Source organism: Narcine bancroftii, chromosome 4 (genome assembly GCF_036971445.1).
Source record: "Narcine bancroftii isolate sNarBan1 chromosome 4, sNarBan1.hap1, whole genome shotgun sequence".
In the NCBI taxonomy this organism is placed as follows: domain Eukaryota; kingdom Metazoa; phylum Chordata; class Chondrichthyes; order Torpediniformes; family Narcinidae; genus Narcine; species Narcine bancroftii.
The window spans coordinates 200,875,797-200,890,122 of record NC_091472.1 but is presented as its reverse complement, the minus strand read 5'-3'; the positions used below and the strand labels follow the sequence as shown (position 1 = coordinate 200,890,122).

Here is a 14,326-nt window from a genome sequence, read left to right as displayed (position 1 = left end):
CAGAACTATCAATAAAAGAACTATATAAGAAATTGAAGGAATATGGAGAAGTGTCGGGATACAAGATAAACGTAAATAAAAGTGAAGCAATGCCTATGAATAACGCGGATTTCTCAAAATTTAAGGAGGAATCCCCATTCAGATGGCAAACGCAGGCAATAAGATACCTAGGTGTGCAAATAAACAAAAATCTAGGCCAATTATATAAACTCAATTACAATCCACTAATGAAAAAATTACAGGACGATTTAGAGCATTGGAAAGAGCTACCACTAACACTGATAGGAAGGATAAACTGTATTAAAATGAACATTTTTCCAAGGATACTATACTTATTTCAGGCATTGCCAATACAACTGACAGAAAAATTCTTCAAAGAGTTAAAGAAAATAATAAGGAGATTTTTATGGAGAGGGGGGAAACCGAGGATAGCACTAGATAAATTAACAGAATGGTATAAACAAGGAGGCTTACAATTGCCAAACTTCAAAAATTATTATAGAGCCGCACAATTAAGGTACCTATCAGATTTTTACCAAACAAGGGAAAAACCAGACTGGACGAGACTAGAATTAGATAAAATAGGGGAAAAGATACCTGAACACATATTATATAAATGGGACGAAAAATTGGTACAACATAGAACTTCTCCAGTATTACACCATCTCCTCAATATATGGAAGAAGATTCATGTAGAAAGAAATAAAATAAATTACCAAATACCAAAACTAATATTGACGCAAAATAAGCTACTCCCTTTTACAATAGACAACCTTGCCTTTAGAAAATGGGGAAAAAAAGGGATTAAAAGAATAGAAAATTGTTTTTCAGGAAGTAGATTCTTATCCTTTGAACAAATGAGAGATAAGTACAATATAACTGGAGATACAGCGCTGGCATATTACCAACTGAGATCCTACTTGAAAGATAAATTAGGAAGCAACTTGAGTTTACCAGAGGGAAGTAACCTTGAATATGTGATTACAGATACAATGTTAATCAAAAGATTTATAAAAAATATGTATATTAAACTGCAAGAAAAGGAAAATGAGGAAACAAATGGTAAAACTAAACAAAAATGGGAACAAGATTTAAATATAAAGATAAAAAAGGAAACATGGGAGAAGTTATGCTCTGGAACGATGAGAAATACAATAAATACGAGGCTACGTATGATACAATATAATTGGTTACACAGACTATACATTACACCTCAAAAGTTAAATAAATGGGACCCAACAGTATCTGATAGATGTTCTCGATGTAAAAAAGAAAGGGGAACAACAATTCATGCAATCTGGACATGTGAGAGAGTAGAAAAATTTTGGGATGATCTCAATCAGATATTAAATAAAATAACAGAAAACAATATACCAAAGAATCCAGAGATCTTTCTCCTAAGTAACATAAAAAATAAAGAATTTGGAATTGACTTGGAAGATGCACAAAAAAGATTTGTCAAGATAGCCCTAGCCGTAGCAAAAAAATGTATTATGTCAACCTGGAAATTGGAAGATAATTTGAAAATACAACAATGGTATATAGAAATGAATAAATGTATTCCATTAGAAAAAATAACATATAGTTTAAGAAATAATATTGAAATATTCGAACAAGTATGGGAGCCTTACATTAAATACAATAGCGAAAACCTACCGGGAACAAACATTACCTAAGTTGATGGAAGGAGAAGAAAAGAAAAGAATGGACTCAGTAGAATTTCTGGTGTATTTTTGTTGAATGACAACATTGTCTAACTGAATTAATGCAACCTAGATTGTATACCTAAAATGGATGAGAGGGGGGGGTGGCTTGGGAGGAGGGAGGGGGGAGGGAGAAAAAGTCACTGTAAATGTGTGGAAAATAAAAAGTGTATATCATGGCTATTGTGATTTATGGTGTGAAAAATAAAAAATTAAAAAAAAAAAAAAAAAAGGTAGCTTCCACTCTTTTGAAGTTACTGATGGTGTATCAATACCCTATAAGTAGCAGAAGTCAAAGCTTGCAGAGGGATCTGGACCAGTTGGAAAAATGGGCTGAAAATGGCAGATGGAATTTAATGCAGACAAGTGTGAGGTGTTGCATTTTGGAAGGACAAACCAAGAAAGGACATACACAGTAAATGGTAGGGCACTGAAGAGTGCGGTTAAACAGAGGGACCTGAGAATATAGATACATTACTCCCTGAAAGTGGTGTCACAGGTAGATAGGGTTGTAAAAAGAGCTTTCGGCATATTAGACCTTCATAAATCAAAGTACTGAGTATAGGAGCTGGGATGTTATGGTAAAGTTGTATAAGACATTGGTGAGGCCAATTTTTGAGTATTGTGTGCAGGTTTGGTCACCTAACTACAGGAAAGATATCAATAAGATAGAAAGAGTGCAGAGATTTACCAGCACGTTACCAGGGTAGGTGAAATAGAAACCAGGGGACATGGGTTAAGGGTGAAATGGGAAAAGTTTAGGGAAACTTCTTCTGGGAGAGTGGAACAACTTGCCAGCTGAAGTGGTGAATGCGGGCTCAATTTTAAAATTTTAGAAGTATTTGGACAGGTACATGGATAGGAGGGGTATGGAGGGCTATGGACAGGGTGCAGGTCAGTGGGACTAGGCAAATAAATGGTTTGGCACAGACTAGAAGGGCCAAAAGGGCCTGTTTCTGTGTTGTAATGTTCTATGGTTCTAAGTCCAAATGATCTCTAAGTGAATAAAGAACAAATTCACAATGGTTTATAGTAATAATATTGAGTCTGTGGAAAACACAGGAGTAAAACACGGAAGTCTGCAGACACTGTGATTGAAGTACAAAGACAAAGGGTTAGTGGAGGTGGGGAGGTGAGGAGATTAAAGGAAGAGGGGGTTGAGTAGGGAGAGGAGTGAGGAGATAGGGAGGGGTAAGTAGTGGTGGTGGAGTTTAGAGGGGGGTGTAATAAGGTTGTAGGATCCAGGAGAATGTATCCAAGGTATCAGCCTTGCGAAGGGTGAGGTTGGTGTGGGAACTGGTGAGGGAATCAGCGAGGATGCTGGTACAGCAGTGGTCGAAGGAGGTGTCAGGAGCTCTGGCCTGCGGGCCGCCGTGGCCGAGGCCTGAATACGCTTCGAAGGTGTCGGGAGCTCCAACGAGCGGGCGGCCGGGACCGAGATGGGAATTTGCGACAGGCATCAGGAGGCTCTGGGCATGTGGGGGCCGAGGTGAGAGACGAGGATCAACTTTCACGCAAGATATATGGAAACTTTGAGATTTTTTGGCCAAAAATAGGGGGTTGACTTTTACAGGAGATTAGCTTTTACATGAGTATATAAGGTATATTGAAAATCCAATGATAATGGTTGTTCTGTGAGCAGTCTAGTAGACATCTCATACACAGTACAAGTAAGATGCAGCCCAAAAATACAGAGTTACAGAGAGAGAGCAGTTGGTGTGGAGCAAAGGCTACATAACTTTGCAATTCTCAGGTTCATTCAAGAGCTGACAATGGCGGGAAATAAAGTCTCCTCAAATTTCGCCTCATTATAGGTAAGATGTGGAAGGGTTGGAAAGGGTGCAGAGGAGATTTGCCAGGATGCTACCTGGTTTAGAGAGGGTGCATTCTGAGCAGAGATTAAGGGAGCATGCACTTTACTCTTTGGAGAGAAGGAGGATGAGAGGAGACATGATAGAGGCATACTAGATATTAAGAGAAATAGATAAAATGGACGGCCAGTTCCTCCTTTCAAGGGCACCACTGGTCAATACAAGAGGGCGTGGCTTTAAGGTAATGGGTGGGAAATTCAAGGGAGATATTAGAGGAAGGTTTTTTTTAACTCAAAGAGTGTGTGGTAAACTACTGTAGTGTATAATTATCTGGTCAAGCATGCCTATTGCCCGGTTGGACCAGACATCCTGATAGGCTGAACTTACGGCTTTTAAATTGTAAGCATGTAACTTTGTAAGTTCCATTTTGCCCCACAGGACCTTTTTTTTAAAAACAAGGGGTGAACGTGGTAAACCACTGTAATGTATAATTATCTGGTCAAGCATTCCGATTGGCCAGTTGTACTGGTGGCCCCTCACCACAGGCTCCTGTGTTAAGGTGGCTGTTCCACAGCTTCCTGCAACTCAGTGTGGAATGACCAAACAGTAAGGATATGCCATGTTCTCAAGTGAATTAAAGCCTATTGGTTTCTCCACATAGTCTCCTGAGTGATTGATGGTGCACCATCAATGGTGCGAGGAATGCACGACCTGGGTCAGTGGTGGAAGCAGGTGAATTTTAGGAGACTACAAGATATGGAGGGTTTTAAAGTGCAGGGTTATGTGGGAGGCAGGGTCTAAAGGTCGGCACAACATTGTGGTCTGAATGCCCTGTACTGTGCTGTACCATTCTATGTTCTATGAATTTGGTGAATCTCCTTCCGGGTGGGAGAGGGATGAAGGAAGAGAGTGTGGCCGATGAGTCTTTTAACATGTCAACTACTTATCCAAGAAAGAAGGAGGTGTGGATGGGGTGGGGGGGGGGGAATGTATGAGATGGGAATCACTGAAAATGGAGGACTATGGTGGAACCTCACACCTGCATGATTCCTGGGAATACCATTCCTCATTGGAGGAGCCTAAAATGACATATCACAATTGGGGAACTTTTCTCCATTATAAGTCTGGCTGGGTTTTCGAAAAAGCAAAAAACAACATGCAGATGCCGAAAATCTGAAATCAAATACAGCAATATCAGAAATGCTCATCAAGGCAGGGCTGGATTCATGGAGAGAGAAAAACAGAATTAACATCAGATTGATTGCCTGTGCTTCACTGGATAGTTCATAATTTGCACTTATGATGAAATTTATAACAGCGTCTATGGTTTGCAACACTCATATCGAAAAGCTCTTGGACACAATCCACAGTTTAGTTCAGGTTCCTTGTCTTCCATCCAGCTTGGTTTCTGTAATTGGCTCCATGGGCTTGAGAGAATGAGAGGCTGGAAACCAGAACTCTTGTGAAGTTTTGACAAGTGAACCCAAGATTGTCAGATTCCATCCTGTTTAACCTCTGACCAGCGTCTGGTTGCAGTAAAAGAAGATAGATAATTATTTCCATGTGAAGACTGTTAATTTCAAATCCTGTCATGAGTGTCATTTTTCCACTGGCCTTGCTTTCCACACTTGGACCCAGGCATTGCCAGGAGCTCACTGAAAGGCAGTCTGTGTGCTGGTGGGAATGTGCACAGCTCTCTCCCGCACTGCGAGTCTGTCGGAGTCTGTTGCGGAGGTACAGAGGTGTCGATGAATCCACCATGAGAGGGGTTATTTTCATCTATTTCATTGCAGTGGCTTTGGGTAAGTTACAACCTGCAATACTCCAGCCAATTGTGAGAGTGTACTGCTCATTTACATTTATAATTATAACAATGACTATGTTCCAAAATACTAACAAGCTGAAAAGATCTTGGAAAAAAATGTGTTATGCACTGTATAAATTAAATTCTTTCTCTCATTGACCAAAAGAGGTTTCTGATCAGATAGTTTAGTGGAGATGGGGGTTAACGTAATAATTTCCACAGAACAATCTAAATATTTCACTGCACAATGGCTCATGAATTAGAACCATGGCCTTTCTCTCAGTGCTGTACAACTTGACAGGAGTTGAACCGTTTTGTCCATTGTGCCAACGCAATGGGAGATTACCCCCCCCCCCAACCTATTCTCATCCTCTCCCCCACCTCCTGGTTAACTTTCTATTTTCCCAAATATAAATAAACACTGACAGCATCCAGATAGTCTCAATAAAGACCAAAAATGTTGATTGACCATTTCGACCCTCTGAGTTCCTCTCGCAATTCATTGCTGGCTCATGATTCCAGCAGCTGTGGACTTTGCGTCTGAGTTGGCTTGTTTATTTTTAACTATTTTCACAAAGAGTTAGGTGGGTCTTTGTTACCTGGGGCAATACGTCCCAAACCCCCGCCACCACCAGGCAGGACAAGGGAATCAGGAACTGGGGACCACAGATTCCCACCCAGGTTACACCCTGACTTGGGAACACGCCACCTCTCCTTTCATCAGCTACTGGGTCGAGACATCCCTCCTCAAACCCACTGCAGAAACACCTCCCTCAAGACTGCAGCAGCTCCACAACGCAGTACACCAAGGGCAAGAGCTGCTGCTGCCCCTCAGGTGGAAGTGTGTTTGTTTATAGTGCAGTTGTGGAGGGTCATCTCAGTCAGTGCTGATGAAGAAACAGTCCGGGTCAAAGTAAAAGAAGATGGCCAACATTTTATTGGTGTTGCTGTAGTGTTTAATATCAAAGTCAGTTTGTTTTAATGTGGAGTGGGCTTTGATGAGGAACAATAATTACAAAAGTAAACTGCAATGCTCACCCTGTTGTACCTGTTGAGTTATACAGCATAGAAAGAGTCCTTCAGCCCATTACATCCATGCCGTACGTGACGCCTTATCCATGCTCATCCCGCTTGCATGCATCAGCCCCATATCCTTTCTATCCTCGTACCTGTCCAAATCTGTTAAGTATTATAATTGTCCTTCCCTCTATGTTCCCCCACCTGGTGGCTCATTTCACAGACCCAAGAGTGATGCATTAAGTTAAATTAAAAAGAGATTGAGGTCTATAAAATCCTGAGCCATACAGACAAGGGTAAGTTGCTGTTGATTTTGTTTTCTCCAAGGCAGGGGAATCTAAAACTAAAGGCCATAGATTTAAGTTAAGGAAGGAAAGATTTAAAAGGGATCTGAGAGGCATCTTCCTCACACAGGGGGTGGTGGGACAGGAAGCGAGCTGCCCGAGGAAGTGGCAGAGGTGGGGACAATTAGGTATGTGGATAGGAAAGTGTTGGAGTAGTAAAACTCAGGAAAATGGCTCTGGCTCAGAGACGCAACTCGGTCAATGTGCACAAGATGGGCTGAATAGCCTGTTTCCTTGCTGTACTGCTCTGTGACTCTATAAATCAATTCTCTCCACACTGCAACTTAACACTTCTACAATTTCTAACTTTTCTGTGTTTTAAGATGATGAGACATCGGAGTAGAAATAGGCCATTTCTGCCCCACCATGAGCTGATCCATTTTCCCACTCAGCCCCACTGCCCAGCCATCTCCCCTTAACCTTTGATGCCCGGGCTAAACAAGAACCTATCACTCTTTTCTTAACCACCTGTGGCAACAAATTCCACAGATTTACCTCCCTCTGGCTAAAGAAGCCTATCAGCCTGCAACACTCCCGCTGTTTCACCCTCCACAGATGCTGTCTGACCTGCTGAGCATTTTCTATTTTTTAAAAAATTATGTAACTCTGAGTTTGGAATGATCAGAATGTGGAAAAGGAGTTATGAGCTCTTGAACTTGCTGTGACCTATCACACAGGCTGCAAATGGCTTATCTGCTCTCTGTTATTGCGGTTAATGGCTAGTGGAGATGGCAGACAGGACTGTGGGCAGCAGAGCAAATGGTTCCTTTGGACAAGGATATTAGAATAGGTCTAGTGGTGTCCGTCCATCGGTGGGTGGGTGGGGGGGGGGGGAAGCAAAACACTGATGCTCTGAGTTTACTATGATCATTCCCCAGAGGCTGGTGGAGAAGCCATCCTCACTGGGACTCAACACCCAGCTCTGTAACTGGATCCTGGACTTCCTAATGGAAAGTCCACAGTCTGTCCAGGTCGGTAGCAGGACATCGAGCACTGTCACACTGAGCACCGGTGCACCTCAGGACAGTGTGCTCAGCCCACTCCTGTTCACGCTACTGACCCACAACTGCATCTCCAGACCCAGCTCCAACACCATCATCACGTTTGCAGGTGACCCAACAGTCATTGGCCTCATCACCAACAACAATGAGTTGCACTACAGAGAAGAGGTGGAGAATCTGGTGTGAGAGTAACAACCTGAGTGTCAACATGGATAAGATGAAGGAGATGATTGTGGACTCCAGGAGGACCCAGAACAACCACTCTCCACTAAACATCAACAACTCTGTAGTAGAGAGAGTGGAGAGCACCAAGTCCCTTGGAGTTCATTTAACCAGTGGCCTATCATGGACACTCAACATCTCCTCACTTGTCAGGAAGGCACAACAGTGACTGAACTTCCTGAGAAGACTGAACCGGGCAAGGCTACTGGCCACCATTTTGTCAACCTTTTATAGGAGCTCTATTAAATGGCTGCATCATAGTGTAGTACAGTTGCTCCAGAGAAATGGATCAGAGGTTCGTAAGAATGGCAGAGGATCCATGGAGTCTCTCCCCCTCCACCATCTTCTAGGATCATTGTCTGTAGAGGGGGCGCAATATCATTGAGGACCCTTCCATCCTGCACACAGCATCTTTCAGCTGCTCCTGTCAGGGAAGAGATACAGGAGTATCAGAGTCAGTACCATCAGGTTGAGGAACAGCTTCTTCCCATGGGCAGTGAGAATGGTGAATGACAAAAGGAACTGCTCGCACTAACCATCTGAGGTTCTCATTTGTACATAAACAGTATCTATCTATCTATCTATCTATCTATCTATCTATCTATCTATCTATCTATCTATCTATCTATCAATCTGTCTATCAATCTGTCTATCTATCTGTCTATCTATCTATTTATATAGATCTATTACTTGTCCTGTATATGTATTGTTTGTTATGTCTGGTTGAGTGCCTGCTGTCTCGTTGGGTTGTACTTGATCACAATAAACATGACAGTTGGTGGTGTCTGTGAGGAGTTCTATCTGTGAACATATGGATTTCCCCTGGAGTGGTCCTGTGCACTCCCTCATTGCAAATGTGAAGAAGGGAGGGAGGCAGCAGAAAGGAAATGATAGACCGGTTAGCCTGATATCAGTGATTGGGAAGACGTTGGAGTCGATTGTAAAGGATGAGGGTAAGGAGCACTTGGAGGAACATGACAAAATAGGTCAAAGCCAGAATGGTTTCCTTCAGGGAAAATCTTGCCTGACAAACTGATTGGAATTCTTTGAGGAAATGACAAGCAGTCTGGATAAGAGAGATGCAGTGGATGTTGTGTATTTGGATTTTCAAAAGGCATTTGACAAGGTGTCACACATGTGGCTACTTAAGACAAGAGCCCTTGGTGTAACAGGAAACATACCAACATGGGTAGAGCATTGGCTGATTGGCAGGAAGCAGAGCGTTGGAATACAAGGATCATATTCTGATTGGCTGCCAGTCACTAGTGGTGTTTCACTGGGGTTGGTGTTCGGGCCACTTATTTTTATGTTGTATACTAATAATTTAGATTATGGATTGAATGACTTTGTGGCCAAGTTTGCAGATGATTCGAAGGTAGGTAGAGGAGCAGGTAGTGTTGAGGAAACACAGAGGCTGCAGAAGGACTGAGACAGATTAGGAGAATGGGCAGAGAAGTGGCAAATGATATACACTGTTAGAAAGTGTATGGTCATGCACCGGTGAAGAAATAAACAGGCAGACTATAATCTAAATTGGAGAAAATTGAAAATACCCAGATGACAAAGGTCCTGGGAGTTCCCATGCAGGATACCCTGAAGGTAAACAAGCAGGTTGAGTCAATGGTGAAGAAGGCAAATGCAATGCTAGGATTCATTTCAAGAGGAATAGAATATCAGAGCAGGGATGTGATGTTGAAATTTTATAAACGGCACTGGTGAGACAGTATTGTGAGCAGTTTTGAGCTCCTCATTTAAGTAAGGATGTGCTGACATTGGAGAGGATTCAAAGGAAGTTCACAAGAATGATTCGGGAAATGAAAGGGTTATCTTACGAGGAACGTTTGATGGCTCTTGGCCTGTACTTGTTGGAATTTAGGAGAATGAGAGGGTTCTCATTGAAACTTTTTGAATGATGAAAGGCATGTGAAGTGATAGAGTGCTACCATTAGGAGGAGTAAGAGATGGAGTGTGTAGCATCTGGGGAATACTGTTGCATCCTGGGTAGTTTCAAGATGAATGCCTCCACATGAGGTCTGGTTTGTGTATGTTCTGTCCTTAGTGCTGCTTACTTACTTAATAAATCTAGTTGTTTTAAAAAGAACCCAAGTTCCTTCATTGTAATAAAAGAAACATGCCAAGTACCAGGAGTGGAAGAAACAGCCAAGTTCTGCTGTGCACAGGAGTGAAAGAAAAAAAATTAACACACATGGTGCATAGTGAGTAACAGTCAATATCAGCAGTGAAAATATGGAGAGTTTAATAAATCGCAAAGCTGTAAAATGGACTGGAAATGTTAACCATGAGAGGAGGCTGTTTAAACAAACTTTTATGCTGCAACTACAAGTCATTGGAATTGATAGTAAACCAGATAAAAGGAAGATTGCACATGGTGGGACCTCAGACACTAGAGGTTTTCAACACATTGTTTTTGCCAAGATAGAAGACCAGCAGAAGTTCAACAAGATTAATGGGATATTTGATGGGCACTGTTCACCAAAGAAAAATGAAACCTTCGAGAGGTACATGTTTTGCACATGCACACAGATGCAGGGAGAGAGCTTTGATACATTTTTAACAGATTTAAAATTAAAAGCAAGAACATGCAACTTTGGACCATTGCAAGATATAAATGTCCATGATCAAATTGTGTTCGGAATTAATGATAAGAAAGTGATAGGGAGGTCACTGCAAGAGACAGAGCTTACCTTAGCTGGAGCTGTGAAGATATGCCACACTAGTGAATTAGCTCTGCAACAGGCAAAAAATGTTTGGTGATAAAGTAAAAGCCAGTGAAAATGAAGACATAGTCATAGCCACAGTGTCTGGACACACACACAAACAAAAAAATGAGATACAGGAGCCAACAAAAAGATGGAGAGACATACAATTTAAATGATGTGGCACTAAACATGCGCCAAGACAATTTTGCCCAGCTTATGGGAAAGTCTGTAAGAAGTACAAAGGGTAAAATCACAATGCAAAGCAATGCTTTTCCAAAGGAAAACAAAGCAGAACTAAAAGTGTACACATTATAGAAGAAACTGCTCTCAGTGATACACGTTTCCAAGGCATGCTGGAAACAGAGTCGAGCAGGATAAATGGACTGTGTCATTGCATATAAATAGAAAAAATATTCCTTTCAAGTTAGACACGGGGGCAAAGGTCAACTTGATCAGTGACTGCGACATCAGGGCAATGAAGATAAAGCCATATATCCATGCAAAGCCTACAATCGACATAGCATCAACATGAAAGGTGCACGCAAACTCAAGGTGAAAGTTAAAGATAAAGAGCACCACCTCATTTTGCAGTAGTCTCAGATGAATATGATCACTGCTTGGTGACAAAGCAGGTGAAAACTTAAGCTGAGTCAAGAGAGTGTATCATATTAACAGTGACCATGCACAGAACAGCATAAAGGAAATAGTGGATCATTTTCCAGACATCTCCAAGAGGTTTGGAGTTCCACCATTCGTCTATAAGATACAGTTAAAAGAGCTTGCACAACTAGTAGTGCATCCCCCGAGGCAGGTTCCAACATCATTAAAAGAAAAGCTCAAGCAGGAACTCAACCAAATGACAGCATTAGGAGTGTAGAGTGCGTCGAAAGAACCAAGGACTTGTTGATCCAAACCAAGGCTTTTATTAACTAAAAGACTGGAGCATATCACAAGTAGGTTAACCAGTCCAGAATGACCTGGTCTGGCTAGGAGCAATCCTTTAAGACCTGCCAGTAGGTGTGGCTACACTCTCACCCAATCACAGTCATCCTACACTACCATCTGTACATATACACATTGGTGATAGAATCTGTACTATCACAAGGGATCATAAAGAAAATGGAAGATTCCACAGAATGAGTGAATTCAATGATGTGTGTTAAAAAGGACAGTGACCTACGCATGTGTATGGATCCAAAAGACTTGAATGCCAATATAAAGAGGGAACATTATCAGATTCCTACCAGGAATGAAATTACAAGTGAGATGGCAAGTGCAAAGTTTTTCACTAAATTGGATGCATCCCAGGAACTCTGGCAAGTAAAATTGCACGAAGATAGCACAGAATACTGTACATTTAATATGCTGTTTGACTGATACTCTGGTCTGAGGATGCCTTTTGGAATTTCCTCAGCTCAGGAAGTGTTCCACAGCACAATGAAGCACATCATAGAAGGCATAAATGGGCAACGTGTGTACATGGATGACATGATCCTTTGGGGATCTACACAAGAACAACACAATGAGAGGCTCATCAAAATGCTACTACGCATCTAGAAGTATGGAATAAAGTTAAACAGAGAAAAATGTCAGTTTGGTGTGAAGGAAATCCCCTTTCTGGGATATAAATTGTCAGAGGTAGGTGTGGAGCAAGACAAGAGCAAGGTGAAAGCAATTTTAAATATGCCCAGATCCACAGACATAAAAGGCATATTGAGAATGCTGGGAATGATAAATTTCATTGGTAAACTCATACCAAACCTGTCTTCCAAAACAATGTACCTAAGGAAGTTGTTACAGGACAAATGTGAATTCAAGTGGACAGACAACCACAAGGAAGAATGGGGAAGACTGAAGACCATTCTAACTACAGAGCCAGTACTTTTGATGATCTTTGACACATCTAGAAGGACAAAAATATCCACGGATACTTCAAAAGATGGAATAGGTGCCATACTACTTCAACTGTGGGAGAAGATTGGAGGGCAGTAGCATACGCATCAAGGATGATGACAACATCTGAATGTCGATTTGCACAGATTGAGAAAGAGTGTCTAGGCCTGGTCCTTGGACTGAGAAATTCCAGTTATGTGTATGGTCTACCAACATTTGTGACAGAGACAGACCACAAGCCATTAATAGTTATCATCAAGAAAATTCTCAGTGAAATGTCACCGCAAATCTAAAGACTGATGATGAAGTTACAACGTTATGACTTTGAATTGGTGTTCACACCAGGAAAACGTACTGTATTAGCTGAGGTGTTATTCAGGGCAATGATGCAGAGTGAAGCACACAATGAGAGTTCCACAGAGATAGATGTGAATCTCCACATGAATCTGATCACTGAATCTCTTCCCATATCTGATATGAAATCCAAGCAGATAGCAGCTGAAACAGAAAAGGTCCACAGAAGGTCATCAAGAATCTGAATGAAGGATGGCCTAGAGGTGAATGTCATCTATATTTCAACATCAAAGCTAAGCCAAGGGTTGTCAATGGGCTTCTACTCAGACAGGTCAGAATTCTTATTCCTCAATACTGCAACAAGAGATGCCGAAAAGGGTGCAAGAGGGGCACCTTGGAATGGAAAAATGCAAGAGGGCCAGAACTGCAGTTTATTGGCCAGGGATAAATGATGACATTGACAGGATGGTTTCCAGCTGTGAGACCTGTTTGAAACATTACGAAAGCAGGTAAAGGAATCCATGATAATATCCGACTTACCAGCAGAACCATGGCAGAAAGTTGGGACTGCTCTGTTCCACGTGGATGGAAAGAATTGCTTGTTAGTTATTGACTATCTATCAAACTATCCATAGATTGTGCTGCTTCCTAGCACATCTGATGCTTGTGTGATCAAATTTATGAAATCAATCTTTGTAAGACACAAAATTCCTCAAATTGTCTGCAACATCAATGGACCATGCTACAGCTGTAGAGAATTCCAGGACTTTGCAGAAGAGTGTGTTTTCCGACCTGTGACTTTAAGTCCTCTGCATCCACAGTCAAACAGAAAAGCAGAGAAAAGAGTTCACATCATTAAACAATTGTTCAAGAAAGCACTAGACAGTGGGTCAGATCAGTATCTAGCTCTGTTGAGTTACAGAGCTTCGCCACTTGAACATGGCATGTCACCCGCTGAGCTTCTGATGGGACGTAGACTATGCACCACATTTCCCTACTGTGCAGACCCAAACAAGAACGGGGATGTTGAACAGAAACAAAAGTGTCTGCAAGAGAATCAAAAGGCAAACTATAACAAGTCAGCAAGAAGCTTAAGGCTACTGTCACAACATGACACAGTGAGACTCAAAGATTCCTACACTTGGGACATAAAGGCTATTGATCTGGAGGAAGTAAATCCAAGATCCTACACTGACAGAACAGAGGAGGGTCAAATACTGAGGAGGAATTGAAGGAGCCTGCTGAAAATGCCAGAAATTCTGCAGGAACAGACAAATGCAGAGGATTCTGCCTGCACAGAAACAGGAAACACTACCCGTGCTAGACAGTAGTGGATCTGCAGAGCCAACACAGGTACTTGTGTTAAAAAGATCCACACGAGTTGTCGAAGCACTTGATAGACTGAATAAGAGAAAAAGAACTGCACACTTAAATGTCTGTGCTGCTGATGTTCATGTTACATTTGTGTTGAACTTTAAATTGAAAGAATACTGTATTAATGTGTAATGTTTGATTAA

General features: G+C 41.7%; 1 protein-coding gene across 1 annotated transcript in view; it reads left to right on the top strand.

The window, feature by feature from the left end:
* The window catches only part of sxph (saxiphilin), a 184,933-nt gene that overhangs the window by 54,983 nt on the left and 115,624 nt on the right, over positions 1-14,326 (top strand). The gene's annotated exons all lie outside the window — the stretch shown is intronic.